This window comes from Bubalus bubalis, chromosome 1 (assembly GCF_019923935.1).
Source record: "Bubalus bubalis isolate 160015118507 breed Murrah chromosome 1, NDDB_SH_1, whole genome shotgun sequence".
NCBI classification, from domain to species: domain Eukaryota; kingdom Metazoa; phylum Chordata; class Mammalia; order Artiodactyla; family Bovidae; genus Bubalus; species Bubalus bubalis.
In genome coordinates, this window is record NC_059157.1 from 37,505,336 (window position 1) to 37,521,855 (window position 16,520).

The 16,520-nt window shown below is 37.1% G+C and overlaps 1 protein-coding gene across 2 annotated transcripts in view; it reads left to right on the forward strand.

Moving 5' to 3' along the window:
• VEGFC (vascular endothelial growth factor C) overlaps window positions 1-16,520 on the forward strand; it is an 86,448-nt gene that overhangs the window by 15,514 nt on the left and 54,414 nt on the right. The window lies entirely within an intron of this gene.

A 16,520-nucleotide genomic window follows, 5' to 3' on the forward strand; every position in this document is an offset into this window, starting at 1 on the left:
CTAGGCTTTTACAAGCCTGAATTTGTCATCATAGCATCAAGATGGGAAATTAAGAAAGAATGCTAATTTAAATTTAAAACAGCTGGAAATACATACATGGTATGTATGATAATCTTCTCATCTATCAACAAGTGCTTACTAATGCCACATGAGCTATTTTAACTGCAATTATAAATCTCAGTGGAATGTGTAGAGGTGATTGGCTAACAGAGTACTGGTTCTTAAATACTCTGTCCAACACAAACTTTAATTGATGCAGCCCCTTTAATACTAATGAAGAGTTTCACGTTAACCTTCGGGAGGAAAATTCACCATCAAATAATAAATAAGGCATATATAACCTTATTTTAGGAGAAGGCAATGGCACCCCACTCCAGTACTCTTGCCTGGAGAATCCCATGGACGGAGGAGCCTGGTGGGCTGCAGTCCATGGGGTTGCTGCGAGTTGGACACGACTGAGCGACTTCCCTTTCACTTTTCACTTTCATGCATTGGAGAAGGAAATGGCAACCCACTCCAGTGTTCTTGCCTGGAGAATCCCAGGGACAGAGGAGCCTGGTGGGCTGCCTTCTATAGGGTTGCACAGAGTCGTACACGACTAAAGTGACTTAGCAGCAGCAGCAACAGCAACCTTATTTTAAGTTGCTTATCTTAATAGTTTATTTATAAACACAGTTTTCTTTCAGTTAGATATATCTTTTTTCCTCAGCTACAAGATTTTGGAGCTGTAGTAATCTGGAATGATTAAAGATTTTATACTTAACAAGTCTTCTCCCTGAGGGTTACTTGCTTCCCTCAGAGCTGTGGATTTATCATGCTCAACCCCAGGATAAATGTCTTAAATTCCCTTCTGCCACGTTATTTTCCATATGGTTGATTGTTAGACTCTCTGTTGGTGAACAGTATTCCTACAGTACACTCCTCCTGCCCAAGGCTCTTTGACCATCAGTCAGTCAATCAATCAGTTCAGTCGCTCAGTCGTGTCCAACTCTTTGCAACCCCATGGACTGCAACGCTCCAGGCCTCCCTGTCCATTGCCAACTCCAGAAGTTTACTCAAACTCATGTCCATTGAGTCTGTGATGCCTTCAAACCATCTCATACTCTGTCATCCCCTTTTCCTCCTGCCTTCAATCTTTCCCATCATCAGGGTCTTCTCCAGTGAGTCAGCTCTTTGCATCAGGTGGCCAAAGTATTGGAGTTTCAGATTCAGCATCAGTCTTTCAAGTGAACACCCAGGACTGATCTTTAGGATGGACTGGTTGGATCTCCTTGAGATCCCAGGGACTTTCAAGAGTCTTCTAGAGCACCACAGTTCAAAAGCATCAATTCTTTGGCTCTCAGCTTTCTTTATGGTTCAACTCTCACATCCATACATGACCACTGGAAAAACCATAGCTTTGACTAGATGAACTTTTGTTGGCAAAGTAATGTCTCTGCTTTTTAATATGCTGTCTAGGTTGGTCATAACTTTTCTTCCAAAGAGCAAGCATCTTTCATGGCTGCAGTCACCATCTACAGGATTTTGGAACCCCCAAAAATAAAGTCTGTCACTGTTTCTACTGTTTCCTCATCTATTTGCTATGAAGTGATGGGACCAGATGCCTTGAGCTTAGTTTTCTGAATGTTGAGTTTTAAGCCAGCTTTTTAACTCTCCTCTTTAACTTTCATCAAGAGGCTCTTTAGTTCTTCTTCACTTTCTGTTGTAAGGGTGATGTCATCTGCATAGCTGAGGTTATCTTTGACCATATCGGTTCTTGAAACCCGATCAATCATGGTTTGGTACTGAGGCACTGAGCAATCTAGAGAATACAAATCAAGACATGTCATGTGCAAGAAGCAATGTTAAGTAAAGCAATATGTCCTAATGTATTCCTTTAAGACATAATCTGGACCGTGAAGTATATATAATTTTATATACAGCATTTATGTGAGATCATTTTGATTTCTAGAACTGGTCATATTTTTTTCATTTTTAGACTCTGATATTTAAATTTTCTGTTTCATATTGTGTTTTACATGCTGTAGCCATTTTACATAAGCAAAGATAATTTTTTTGCAATGAAAGTAAGTGTTCCGTAAACTCCTCACATGTAGACTACTGGGTATAACCAAATACAGTTAAGTCATAAGCACTCTTCTGAAATAAAAATTCTTTGACTTCAGCTTCTAAAGTTATTAGTACCTATGTATAATTTTCTATCATATTTAAAAATCTAACACACAGACACATATATATATACAATGAAATATTACCCAGAGATAAAAGGAATGACATAATGCCATTTGCAGCAACATGGATGTACCTAGAGATTATGAAATGAAGTAAGCCAGAGAAAGACAAATAGCATGATATAACTTATATGTGGAATCTAAAAAGATGATATAAATTAACTGATTTACAAAACAGAAACAGACTCACAGACTTTGAAAACAAACTTACGGTTACCAAATGGGAAAGGTGGTAGAGGGGAAGGATAAATTAGGAATTTGGGATTACCATACACACACTCCTAGATATAAAACAGATAAACAAACAAGGACCTACTGTTTAGCAGAGGGAACTCTATTCAATATTCTGTAATAACCTATATGGGAAAAGAATCTGAAAAATAATGGATATATATGTGTGTGTGTAACTGAACCACTTTGTTGTACATCTGAAACTAACACAACATTGTAAATCAACTATACCTGAATATAAAATTTAAAAATAAAATCTAACATGCATTTAGCTAATTTTTCACAATTATTGCTGTTTGATAATTCAAAATATCAGAATTGTTACTTAATATGCAATTTCATTCTATTCAAACCTATATGCTAAGTTATCCAAGAATTGCAAGTAATGGCATGTCTTAAATCACCTGTGTATAATATGTGTTATCAATTTTATTTTAAAAGGCACTGACATTTATTCAGTAGTCCAAATAAATTATGTCTTCATAAGTGAATTTTCTGGACTCCTGAAAGTAAGCATTTATAAGTATAGTAAGTCAAGTTTATTGTGTTGATAAAATTATACATAACTTCATCTTAATGACTAATTTATAATCAAACAAAATTTATTGCATGTTGCCTCTTCTCTTCCTGCCACCATTGTTTACCACCTCTGCTATGAGCAATTGCTTTTGCACTTTTTACAAATTTGCATTTATTCTCTCTTTTGTCCCCTTTCCCCGAGGCTTCTCCTATACTTTTGTCCTTTGATGCTAGAGAAATGTTTTTGTTTTTTATAGCTATGGCCTCATCATAAAATAATGTCATTTCAGCGTTGGTGATCTCACCAACTACTTAGAGAATATCATTTAAAATGGTATTTAACTGTATGAAACAAGAATCTAACCTCAGTGCTTAAGCAAGTTTGAGTTTATTTTTCATGCCAGTGGGCAGTTAAGGGCTGGTGCCACGTGCAGCTCTCTTAGGTTATCAGTATCCCAGTCTCTCGCACATTTTCTCCCCCAAAGTTGCAACAAGACTGATTTCTCTATCACATTATGTCAGATCTTGAGGAAGGAGGAACTAGGAGATAGAAGTCTGGTGCCTTAATAGCGAAGCTTTCTTAAATCTAGAAGATTTGCACTTACCCTTATTGGACAAAACTGCCTTATGGGCATCCCTAGCTGCAAGAGAAACCAAGAAGTAAAACATAGGCAACTTCAAACAAGATTGAAATCCCATTTTATGGAAGAAAAGGAAAATGGATTTTGAGTAGCATTGTTTGGTTTGTAACATTGTATCAGCATAATTTCTAATTTTGATTTCTTTTTCCCATAATATCTCACTTTTTTTCTCATGCTTGCAAACTTGGTGGCTTCCTTGTACATACTCATGTGAATGATTACTGTTTTTGAAGGATTGAATTTTAAGTTATATGAGTGTTATCATATAAGACCTTTTGACGGTGCAAAAGATTTAAAGTTTAATTTGGAAAAAGACTTCTTACACGAAACATTTATAGAAATGAGAATTTAAACTTGCTAATTTTCTTGTATCAAAAGTAGATGTAGTAACAGAAAGGGAAAACTTGAGAAAATTAGCAAGTTTAAAATGTCTTCACATTATCAGTAAAACACCAGGCACAGATTCAGCTGTGTTGTCCTCACAAAGGAACACAGGGATCACTTCTCCCTGGTGGAGTGTCCACAGTGTCATGACCAAGGTACAAGAATCTTCATGTGTGGTCTAGTTTCTGCCTGCCCTTCTTCATGTGTCTTACACATTTACTGAGAAGGAGAACAGGAAACATAAGCTCATAAGCACGTATTTAGTGCATTTCTGATGCTAATGGAAACCTTGGGTGCATTTCTCTGTTTTTTTCTCTTTAGCTTTAATAGTTCACCCCACTGATTTTGTTATTCAAATTTGTAATTCTTTAAGTGTTAAACACATTTTTTTTTTCGTAAGCAGACCATGTATCAAATGTAATGGGAATTTGACATGAAAAGATATTTCAAACAGAGAAGAAAACAACTATTATAAGAATGTTTGAAGTTTGAGTATTTACCTTGTTTAATTTCCATAAATCATCATCTGATACACTGATAATAAGATACATCTGACACATCTGATAATAAGATTGGACAAGTTTGTATTATTTTAAACTTTTCCCCTGCAACTGGATTACTTATCCTTAATGTTTTGAATTATTCTTCTTAATCTGCCTTAGGGGCAATCATCATACATGATGATGCTTCAAAGTAGTCCATATTAGAATTTAATTGTTTCATTCCAAGCACTGATTCTTGTTTTTTGGGTTTTTTTTAATAAATTTCCTTGAGAGAAGTAAGTTTTGCAAATTCCTTGGTTATTTGCACTTTCATTTGGATGGAAGATGAAAGTGTGTTGCACTAGAGCAGAGGGGATGAAGGAAGGGATATTCTCATGGGTGCCTCAGAAGCCCATCACCCTCAGCCACTCTGAGGGTGGAGGAGGGGTGTGGAGAAGATGCTCATCATTTAAAAAAGCCAATGTTCATTGCAGCACTGTTTATAACAGCCAGGACATGGAAGCAACCTAGATGTCCATCAGCAGATGAATGGATAAGAAAGCTGTGGTACATATACACAATGGAGTATTAAGCTGTGGTACATATACACAATGGAGTATTACTCAGCCATTAAGAAGAATACATTTGAATCAGTTCTAATGAGGTGGATGAAACTGGAGCCTATTATACAGAGTGAAGTAAGCCAGAAAGAAAAACACCAATACAGTATACTAACGCATACATATGGAATTTAGAAAGGATTAGGGTTACGTGAGACAGCAAAAGAGACACAGATGTATAGAAGTCTTTTGGACTCTGTGGGAGAGGGAGAGGGTGGGATGATTTGGGAGAATGGCATTGAAACGTGTATAATATCATATATGAAATGAATCGCCAGTCCAGGTTCAATGCATGATACAGGATTCTTGGGGCTGGTGCACTGGGACGACCTAGAGGGATGGTACGGGGAGGGGGGTTCAGGATGATCACTTTAAACCAACTCAGGGAGCATCTGTTGCTAAAAGAGGAACTCAGTTATTTTTCAGGGGCCATGGGCCAGAAAGCACGATAATAGAAATAGATAATGTTAACATTGATTATATATTAGATACTATTTTATCCTCTTTTTGGAAAGCCTACATTGAGACTTTATTCCATTCTGTTTCCTCAGGGAAACAGCCTGTTCAGGTCATTGGAAATAATATGTCAGATTTGAAAAGACACTTCATTTGTAGCCAAAAAACTGCTAAATATATTTAGAAAATCTAGTGACTAATACTTTAAACTGTTTGCACAATAACAATGTTGGTCATGTTAGGATTTACCATTTTGCATTGGAAATGACTTGTCAAGTCTGAAAAGAGACTCTGTGGGCAGCCAAATGTACCTACTAAGTGTGTTTAGAACAGATTTTTACTAATATAAAGTTTTTTTTAAACATAGCATATTAATTTTAAGCAATACTACTGATCAAAATCATTAGGTAGCTTTGGTAGCTGTAAGAGAAGTTAATTTGATGTTGTTCATGTTAACATTTCTAACCATTTCCAGTTTAATGGGAGAAGAGGAATAAGATTCACCTACAAATATTGGAACTTTCAATCTTTAGGGTTATCATGAAACAGTATTTCCAGGGAGCGTAGGGCCCATATTTTCTTCCCAGATGGTATGCCTGCTTTGATTATCCTACTTTATTTTATCTTTAGAGAGAGCATAGGGTAGTTGAACCATCATGGACTTCGGGGTCAGTATAGGATTTGAACTAGCACAGCACTAGGAGGTGTACGATGCCAACACTTCTGAGTCAGTTTCTCACCTATAAACTGGGGGAAAGAGTGTGTACCATCTAGCTTTGTAAACTCAGATGAAACACTGCCTCATATTAGCTACTGATAAAGTATTAGTTCTCTATCTGGGGCCTGTCAAAATTATTAAATCCATCAGTGTGATCCCCACTCTTAACTTCAGGGTCTTCAACTGAGGTTTGGTGACTCATGTCTGCAGATGGAATAAAGTTCATCTGAATATCCATTTATTAATGTACTATCTGCTAGCTCAATACATATTTAATTACATATGAATAACACATTGTTCTTTTCAACATAGCACTGACCTCCCCATTGCCAAAGCCAGCGTACAGTGATCAGAATTCCACATTCCATGTTGGTTTACACAATGGTCCATCAGGTGTGGGGCACAAGAGGAGTCACGTGAGAGGCACAGGAAAACAAAGTCTGTCCTACCCGTAGGAAGGGGTCCTGGGGAGGTTCTGGTGAAGAGGCAGAAAGCAGGGGTGAGGGGAAAGCTGAGACCGCAGCCTTTACTGGGACAGAAATGCCATTATTTCTTCAGATATCTCTTCTGCCCTCCAGTCTCTACCCTCCAACTGAATGTCCATTGGTCCTCTCCACTGTCCCCTCTGTGCCCTGTTCTGTGTGGTCTGTGTCTGTTGTACTTTTTCTCTAGTTTTCTCAGGATGTTCTCTACTGACCTACATACCAGTTCACTAATCCTCTCTTTTCCCCTAATACTATCAATCCAATCTGTTGAGCTCTACTTTCAGTTATTACATCTTACAGTTTTAAAATGTCAGTTTTTTCAGTAAATTCAGTTTTTTTTGATAACATTCTTCATCTTGTCATCCGTTTTCTTAAGCATTCTAGTCACCATGTTTTACAGTACCTGTTTCAATATCTGGCTTATCTGTGTTTTGATTTGTACTGTCTTTTTTTTTTTCTAGGTTTCTTTCTTCTTAGTCTTGTTTATAGTATGGTTGAAATTTTTACTAAGTATCTCACATTGTCCATGAAAAGTTTTAACTGTCATAAAATAGTGTTTTTATCCCACAGAGGGTTTACTGCATCCTCTGATCATCAGGTTGGCTTCCCTTGTGGCTCAGCTGGTAAAGAATCCTTCTGCGATGCGGGAGACCTGGGTTCGATCCCTGGGCTGGGAAGACCCCCTGGAGAAGGGAACTGCTACCCACTCCAGTGTTCTGGCCTGGAGAATTCCATGGACTGTACAGTCCATGGGGTCACCAAGAGTCGGACTCAACTGAGAGACTTTCACTGGGCTTCACTGATCATCAGGTAGGTTAGGGACAGATGACTCCAGTCAGAGTGTGATGTGGCTGGAGGCTTGTCTCTAGTCTTTGCAGGGGTCATTCTGCTCCCATTTCTCCACATCCAAGGGAGCTGTCATGCAGAAGAACCATGTGAGAGCCCATGGGTTTATGCACTCCCTCTTCCTGGCCAAGTCCTAAGCTTTGATTTTGGTTTCCTCAGCACAGTGATACTGATGAAAACATTCTTATTCTTTTCAGATTTTTACATGGCTACTTTGCTTCTTTCCACAGGCAGTTCAAAAATTAAGCCAGTGCCTCAAGAGAAAAGACCATAAGTTTCAGACTTACGTCTCTTATCTCACCTTCTCTCCAGGATCTGAGCTCCTCAAGTCCTGACTGCAGCCTCAAATGTCACTGTTCTGTCTCTCTAGTCAGAGTAGATAGTGTACCAGACAGACAGAATGCCACAAGTCTCACTTTTTTTTTTTAATAATGTTTTTGTTCTTTGCCTGGATTCTCAAACTTTTTCCCATTCATGGACCGCATGTTACCTGAGGGAGAAAGTAGCCCTTAAAATGTCAGTTCACCTCTCTCAGCTATTTTTCCCCCCTGAAGATCTTGGCCACTAAAGCCCAAGTGCCTTCACAGTTTTATCTTCAAGTAGGTATATGTAGTTTTAAATTTTATCTCACATTTTCTAGTTTTCAACAGGAGTATCATTTTGTCACAAGCTGTTCCACCATGGTTAGAAGTGGAATTCACTCAGTAAGCCATCTTAATAATTATCATGAGGTTAGTATGGCTTAATGACTAAGGGAACAAGGTTTTTGATAGGTTCATGGTTTAAATTCTACTTACTGTGTTTGAGATGTTTACCCATTGAAAGTTCAGTTTTATCATCTGTAATTAAAAAAAACAACCTTTTTAGTAAGATTTTTGTGAGACTAAATTGGGAAAAAATGGACATAATTTGTTGTCCAAGGTGAGTACGACTTGTGTGCTTATGTAGTCTCTGATTTCCCTCTTTAATTTCAATTTTTGCTTCCTGAAAACACTCAGTTTCTTACTAGATCTTTACTATTTAAGGAGGCACATACATATACACATATATGTATATGTGTATGTATGTGAAGACAGAAAGATGGATGGATCTACTTTTTCAGAAATAATTTGTTCTACCAATCTGTCAGAAACATAAGTAACCAATTTACAAGAGATTTTAGGATTGTTCCTATGATCTGCTGACTTTAAGACCCAGAGTCTGCCTCTGACATCAACTGTAGTGTGCAGATGCCAACTGCACAGCTTTGAGCATCTTTAATCATAGACACTGTGAAATAGAAGATTATCACTTCCTCTCTGAGCTTGGTTGGCCCAAATGCACAGGAAATGTGGGAGATTGCTTAGTTGTGGTGAATAAATTTATGCTAAATAAAACTAATAAACAGGTCAGAGACAGCTGAGTCTACTTCCTATCACTTTCTCAACTTTATCTTTCTCTGACCAGATTTTCTTCCCAATTATTTCTTCCAATTTGGACTGAATTCTAGTACCCACAGTCATCTTATTTTATACTCCATGCCCTTCTGCTTCGATCTTCTTATCTGTCCAAGAGGATCCTGCAAGTTCTTCCTTTTGTGTCCTGTAATATATAAGTAACATTGGTGCTAAGTATGTTTATTTTTTTACTGATACATATGCTGTATATAATGTTCATGGGGGATCTGATTGACCAAGGCAGAGACTGCATGCACACATACAGCAATTTTCATTATTGTCCTTGATGCAATATTCAACATTACAAATCCTGAAATCTTCATAAATCTATGAGAGTTTTGGGGGTTGCTTTTTCATTTTTTAGTTAACACCTGTAGAAACTGAGTATTTGTTTCCCAGAAAACTAACATATGCATATGTTACTAAAGAGTTTATATGATATCATCATATTCACTGACAGTAGATTAAAGATATTTACATTAGAATGTCCACTGATATTTGAGGGAAGAGGTATAACAAGAAGTAAATATGTTTGCTTATCAATTGTATTAATTTGCAAGCAATTATAGGACAATTCCATAGGTCAGTAGTCATAACACTTCTTTCTTTATTGTTTTTAATTGTCATTTGCTTTTGTTAGATCAATAGCAGGATACTTTCACTTTAGGGAACAAATCATTCTAAATTCCTAGGATCCCTGACCTTGCTCATTGGGCTGGACTTACACAATTCCAACCTTGTTTATACTGACCTTGAGTGATTTTTGTCAAATGCAAACCACTGGTACTGGTAATGGTCCTGTGAATAATATTAAGCTTAGATGACATCTCAACCAAGATGGATGCTGCTTGCAGCTGCCTCAATGTAGCATTTGTTCAATGCTGTAAAATATAACTCTAGGGTGAGGGTGTGATGATTTGGGAAAACAGCATTGAAACGTATATTATTATCATGTGTGAAACGGATCGCCAGTCCAGGTTCGATGCATGGGACAGGATGCTAGGGTCTAGTGCACTGGGATGACCCAGAGGGATGGGATGGAGAGGGAGGTGCGAGGGGGATTCAAGATGGGGACACATGTACTCCTATGGCAGATTCATGTCAATGTATGGCAAAACCACTGCAATATTGTAAAGTAATTAGCCTCCAATTAAAATGAATAAATTTATTTAAAAATAAATATATAATAAAATACAATTCTTTGTTTTGAAATCAGCAGATTATTAATGAATGGCATGTTTCTAGGTAATAAATAGAATTTTTTGAAATCTCATGCATGGGAAAAATGTTGTCCAGAGAAAGGAGTATTTCTTTCATTCCATATTCATCCAGAAACTTTAGGTTATATGGAAAAACTTCCAAAGTAGACTTGTTTTCAAGTGCTGGATAAGAAAAGGACACAGTAAAACTTGCTATAGAGTGGAATTCTTGTTACAGCTCCTTCTGACCCACTACTCTGAGTACCCTTTAAAAGTGCATTGGCTTATAAATGTTTATCAAAAATGTATAGACAGTGTAACCTATAATCATCAGAAGACAGTTAGCTAGTTTTAGTCAGATTAATCCTACCAGGCATTAAAAGATGGTTTTGTCTGGAGAAATTTTTTCTTTGGAAGTAGCTATTGGAGAAAAGCCCAGTGCTTAGTAACTTAGTTGAAATGTCAGCATACAATTCAATTAAAAATAGCCTTCACTTTAAATTTTTTCCTAAATATAGAAAATATATAAGGTCTTTGTAGGTAATTTTTTAAAAGCAGAAATATATTAAAATAACTACCTGTAACATTACCATTAGCGCCTACATATTCTCGGGCTGTATTTAGAGAAAATAAACTCATGCTTAAAGTATTAATTCATAGCCCACTTTTAAAGTATAATATTCACTATTATCCGTATCCTGAACTATTTCTTAAGAATAAGAATTTTAATGACTGCATTACCTCATTTCTACTTAAATGTTTTGTTTATGATATTATTATTAACTTTAATATTAGTTCTTCAAATGATGCCTCATCTCCAACTCCTCTTTTTCTATGGAATTCCCAATTCTCCTAGAATTGTTTATAATATTTCTATTTTTTTCCTTATTTTTATAATCTCACCATTTTCCTCTAAATTTTGAAAGACTTTGCAAGGATTATTTTTACTTCACTGATTTTTTTTCCCCCCACAGAATGCCTCTTTAGTGATTTTGAATTAAGCAGTTTGACAATTATCTTACTTTGGGCCCTTTTTGTGGAGACGGTGTGATATTTTGAAATAATCTCCTGTGTTGTATAGCTTTATAAAAAAGTCATTTAGTCTGATTTTCAAAATGAATTTTTTGAAGCTGTAATTTCACAGCTGATCATTTTCTCTAATCTCGAGCCTATAAATGAATGAAAATTAACCCATAAGGTAAGTTGAGGTGGCTTTTGTTAGAGGATATATGAGTTCCTGTTAAACAGAACATTTTAGGCCCTGTTAAACAAGAACATAGCTGTTAAGAGTTTTAAATTCTTTCAGCTTCTGTCCCTTGTTTTCTACAATTAAAACTCCTTCTCTCTATATTTACAGTGAGAATCTTAGAGGGATGGAGTTAAAAATATATACTCAAGTCACATCTGTATATGTCATATATAAGATTATAATGTGAAAATAAAACATCTATGTGTATGAACTGTTTCAAACGCTTCACTCATTTTAAAATAAAATTTCCTAGTGGTTAGATTTTTCCACAATATCTTTTATTCCCTTACTCTACTAAGTGAATTGGCTCAACCCCCAAAATACCAGATGTAATAAATCTTCCCAAAGAGAAGCCTATTAAATTTAATGTCTAAATATAAATTGAGAAATATTTATCCTGACAGTTCTAAAATTCAAAAAACATTATAGTTATTGAGTTTTTACTTTGATGAGACATTATTTTAGCTTTTCTGTGTTTATAAATTTTTTCAGTTCAGCTGTAAACTGTGAACTGGCTTTCTATTTCAGAAAGGTGGATAATTTTCATAACATTGAAAACTGTCCTTTCAGAGGGAGTTCCTTAGCATTTCAGAAAGCCTCTTAATCATTTCAATAGGAAATTCTTCTAGCGAATTTAAAATACAATTCGGTAACAATGAATTTGAACAGGAGTTATCTTGGTTCTCCTATCACTGGGTTTGGACAGCTGTGGGATGACCTTACAAAGGTTGGGACAGCACCCAGAAAATGCCAGTCAAGACTAATGCATGCAAGACCCAGGGTCTCTTCTAGCAATGGGCATGTGATAGTGCCAAGACGTGGAATACATAATTTCAGATATATGAAATATAGACAATGTCCAGGGAAATTAAGCTTTCACTTTTATGGATTTTTCATAGATACATGACTATGAATATGTGTATATCCATGGAATCACATTATTTCTAACTGTCTTAATTTGGGCTTCCAGAGAAGTAGACTTTGAGATGGGGATTTGGGGCAAGGAGTTTATTTGGGAGATCATCCCAGGGCACACTGATAGGGAAATGATAAGAAGAGACAGGATAGGAGAGGGTCCAATAAATGGCCCTTTATCAAGGAAGCTACTGCTATGAGCGTCTGGGGTTTAACTCCATTGGGGAACTCTGGAAAACAGTGTAGAACATGCATTAAAATAAGCAGTGATTTACTCCAGCAGCAACAGGAAAATCACGTGCTACCTAATCTAACACATGGCTGTTTGTGTCACCTTGAGTAAAGAAAATTTGACCTGCATTTCAAAAATCAGATCAATTTCCAAATATATCTGTGGTGGTAAATACTGAGTTTTGAACATTGGAAAGAATTTGGATTTTAAGAAAGCAGAACTGGTTTGGAATTCTGCCTAATTACTCTCTTATTTGATCTCCGTTAATGTTTAATATCTCTTCACTTTAAGTTCATCATCTGGAAACTGGTGACAATAATATTCTTGCGTCTCTCAGGAGTTTGTTGTAAGAATCACTTTAGACAATTGACATGAAAGTACGTACTAGACCACAAAATAGTGCATGCAGTCTTAATTGTCTTTACTCCAAATGGTAGTGCCAAAGAGAATCTCAGAAATCAAAAATACAAAAGATGTAAGTTAAGATACATGATTTTAGTGTTTCTGAACAAATATGGCAAGTATTTGTTATATTTACACTGAATAAGCAATGACTATGTTAAAAGATTGGCTATTTAAGGAGAGTGAAAAATCACGTATTTTTCTATCATACATTTTAAAATTGCATTTTTTCTATCCCTTCATTAGAAACATTTCAGACCAAGTCATTAATGTAGGAATAAAAGCATCTCAGCAGTCTATCAGACACTGAGCTCTGCATCATCTACTTTGGAGGGGTTATAAGACTGGGTTCTGATTCATAGCTTTTCTAAAACTTTGGCAAAATCAGATTCTGAGTCTTCCTTTGCATCTATCCTAATATTAGCAGAGATTCTTTGGGGGCACAGAAAGAACAAACTGTCTTTGATGAAAGGGTCATCCTCGCTGCCAGACCAACAGAGCTGCCTGCTGAGCAGCTTTGCACAGACTCCAGACAGACAGGGACCCAGAGGTGAGGAACACACACACACCAGCGGACAGCAGAGGGGCAGTTGCTGGCTTCTCGCTTCTTAAGTCCTAGACAGAGAGCATTGGTGCTCAGCTTTTCTCACCCTGTAGGCGACGCATCATTATTCTTTGACATGTCCTGCCTTTTCCCACCCCTACCAAAAGCACGCCCAAAACAAAACAATAATAAACAACTTGCTGTTTGAGTTTTAGACAGCAGGACCATCAAACAGCCCTTAGTGACCCACAGCTTCACACCTGTCACTTAGTGTTTCAGCAGGATCGGCTGGAGGCAGCAGCAAGAGGCAGAGAAGGCCAGGGTATGTAGAAAATTTTCCTTATGGATTTGAGTTCATTGCAGTCAGTATCAGTCAGCTGTGTTGGACCTGTTTCCATGTGTTTAGTCCCGGCCCTTCATCAATAAATGTAACTAACCCATTCACTGAACAGGCTGGCAGAAAGTTTTTGAAGGAAGACTGGGTTATGATATTTCTTTAAAAAATGGTGGATTTGTTTTTAGCTAATTTATCTCTCCTTTTATTTTTGCTGTCATTAATTATTGAAAATAAGACTGTTGTCATCATTCCTGTGTATGTCACTCAAATCAGTCTATTTTAGTGCACTGCCCTCATGAAGATCCTATTCAACTCAAAACTTCAATTTGAATCCATCTTGATTAGTTTTTAAAAAGTGCATCACATGTCCCTATGCTTCCACTTTCAAAGCATAGACAACCATGGTGTCGAATTTCACACACACTCACAGGATACAGTCCCATGATACATTTTCATGATGCCAAAGCCTTGAATTATGAACCGGGAACCATAAGGCAGAAGCATATGCCTTACTCTGCATGCAGTGCTGTGCAGCGTGCTGCACGGGGAAGTGATGCCGTGTGTCCCCCATCTACATGTTCTGAAAGTGCATGTCTGCCTGGAAGCTAAGCGCTCAAGCAGAGAGTAAATGTCTGCGTCTGGTTCATAAATTAAGCAAACAGGAGCTTGTCAGCATCTGGTGTCTACCTTACTTTACTGACTTTATATGAATAACTGATGCCTGGTGACCTTTAATAATTGAGGGATTGCTCAGAATTTCAGTAGTGGATCCATAGTGTTGGTGTGCTGTTGTGGATTTTGATATTGTAATCAGCATTCTCTTGGTACTTTACTCATGCTGGAAATCACAGCATCTGTGAAGCCTTCAGTTTTAACACAGATACTCTACCTTGCACAACTTTCCAAAATATTAGCACCAAGAGGGAAAACAAGTCAATGAAATATAAGAATGATGAGGAGAGAGAGGTTTTCAAAAGGATATCATTCAACAAGTAACAGAAACTGAATCTTACTAACTACTAACTTAAATTTAGTTAAAAGGGATTTTTCCCCCCCTTAAAAAACCTGTTACTGGTGTACTGCAGAGAACCAAGTAAAAACTGCACGATAAAGATTCTGGAAGGTTCCTGCCTGCTTTTCGGTCTCAGCAGTAGAATGTCATGTCTTTCTCTGACATATTTACATTCCAGTTGTTCAGTTCCAAAGACTGTCCTCCTCCATATTTTCTTTATAAGTTTGGAATTCCTAGAAGGGTGAACGTACGGGTGGATCATGGGTTAGCTGACTTCATTGCTCTGATGCTGGTATCACTGCTGTCTCAAATTAAGAGACATTCACCACCTGCCATTTCTAGCACCTGGCCCCATTCTTGCCAAATAAATATTTATTGGAACAAATTTTAATGTTTGGCCCTTCACATCTTTATAGGCAAAACTCATGCTGCCTATCATGGAAGAATTTGAATAGAACTTCCTAAGAGTAGAGTTGTTTTTAAAATTTTGCAACAATAATTAGTGCCAAGAAAATGCATGAGGATGATGACACGCAGTTATGGAACACACTGAGCATTTAATCTTCAGAACAGCCCAGACAATAGTTATTATGAAACATTTAGACATAATAAAACTGTAAGACTCAGGATGGTTATTAATAGTGATTTGGAGATAAATCAAAAAGTAAGTAGGAAAACTGGTATTTGAACTGAGATATATCTGATCCCAAACTCATGATCTTCCCCTAAATTATGCACTTAAAGATAAGGAAGAAAGAGAAGAAAACAGAAGGAACACTTCACTAAATAAGAGAATCAATTTGATCCTACATCATGTATAGATTTTGTTCCTAAATATGGTGGTTTTATGTCAAGGAAAAACATAATAATCACTCTGGCTCACCTTTTTTTCCCATTATGGAGATCTTGGGTACAGTCCATAATTTTTGTCCTCTAATGATGCTGGGAGGGATTGGGGGCAGGAGGAAAAGGGGACAACAGAGGATGAGATGGCTGGATGGCATCACCGACTTGATGGACGTGAGTTTGAGTGAACTCCAGGAGTTGGTGATGGACAGGGAGGCCTGGCGTGCTGCGATTCATGGGGTCACAAAGAGTCGGACACGACTAAGCGCCTGAACTGAACTGAACTGAATGAACAGTATGATCAGTAACAGTTGCACCAAACATTTCAGTTTAAAATACACATTGAACAACTTTTCAAGTAAAGGTTACACTTTATCTTTTTTATTCTTCACAGCATAGTGTGTTTTAAGATGTCTGGGACAGTGCACATTCTTATTAGTTTAAAATTAGGAGCTAGAGGTCTAAGTCATCACATGCACAGCATAATTCAGTAGCAATTTGGCAGTTTCCCAATTTGCTGTGATACTAAAGATAACCATGCCAGATAAATCAAGCCCCAGAGTAGACAGCCTGGATTTCTCACATTTTTTTGTGCCTGCAGAGGGTCCCAGTATGATCTTCATCCGCACTGATTGTTCAGCTGGTGCAGTCCTGGGCACTAAAGTGATTTACATAAACTAAGTCATTATTCCAACAATTAAAACAGCTGGACTTAGTATTAGAATTTTTTCTGTT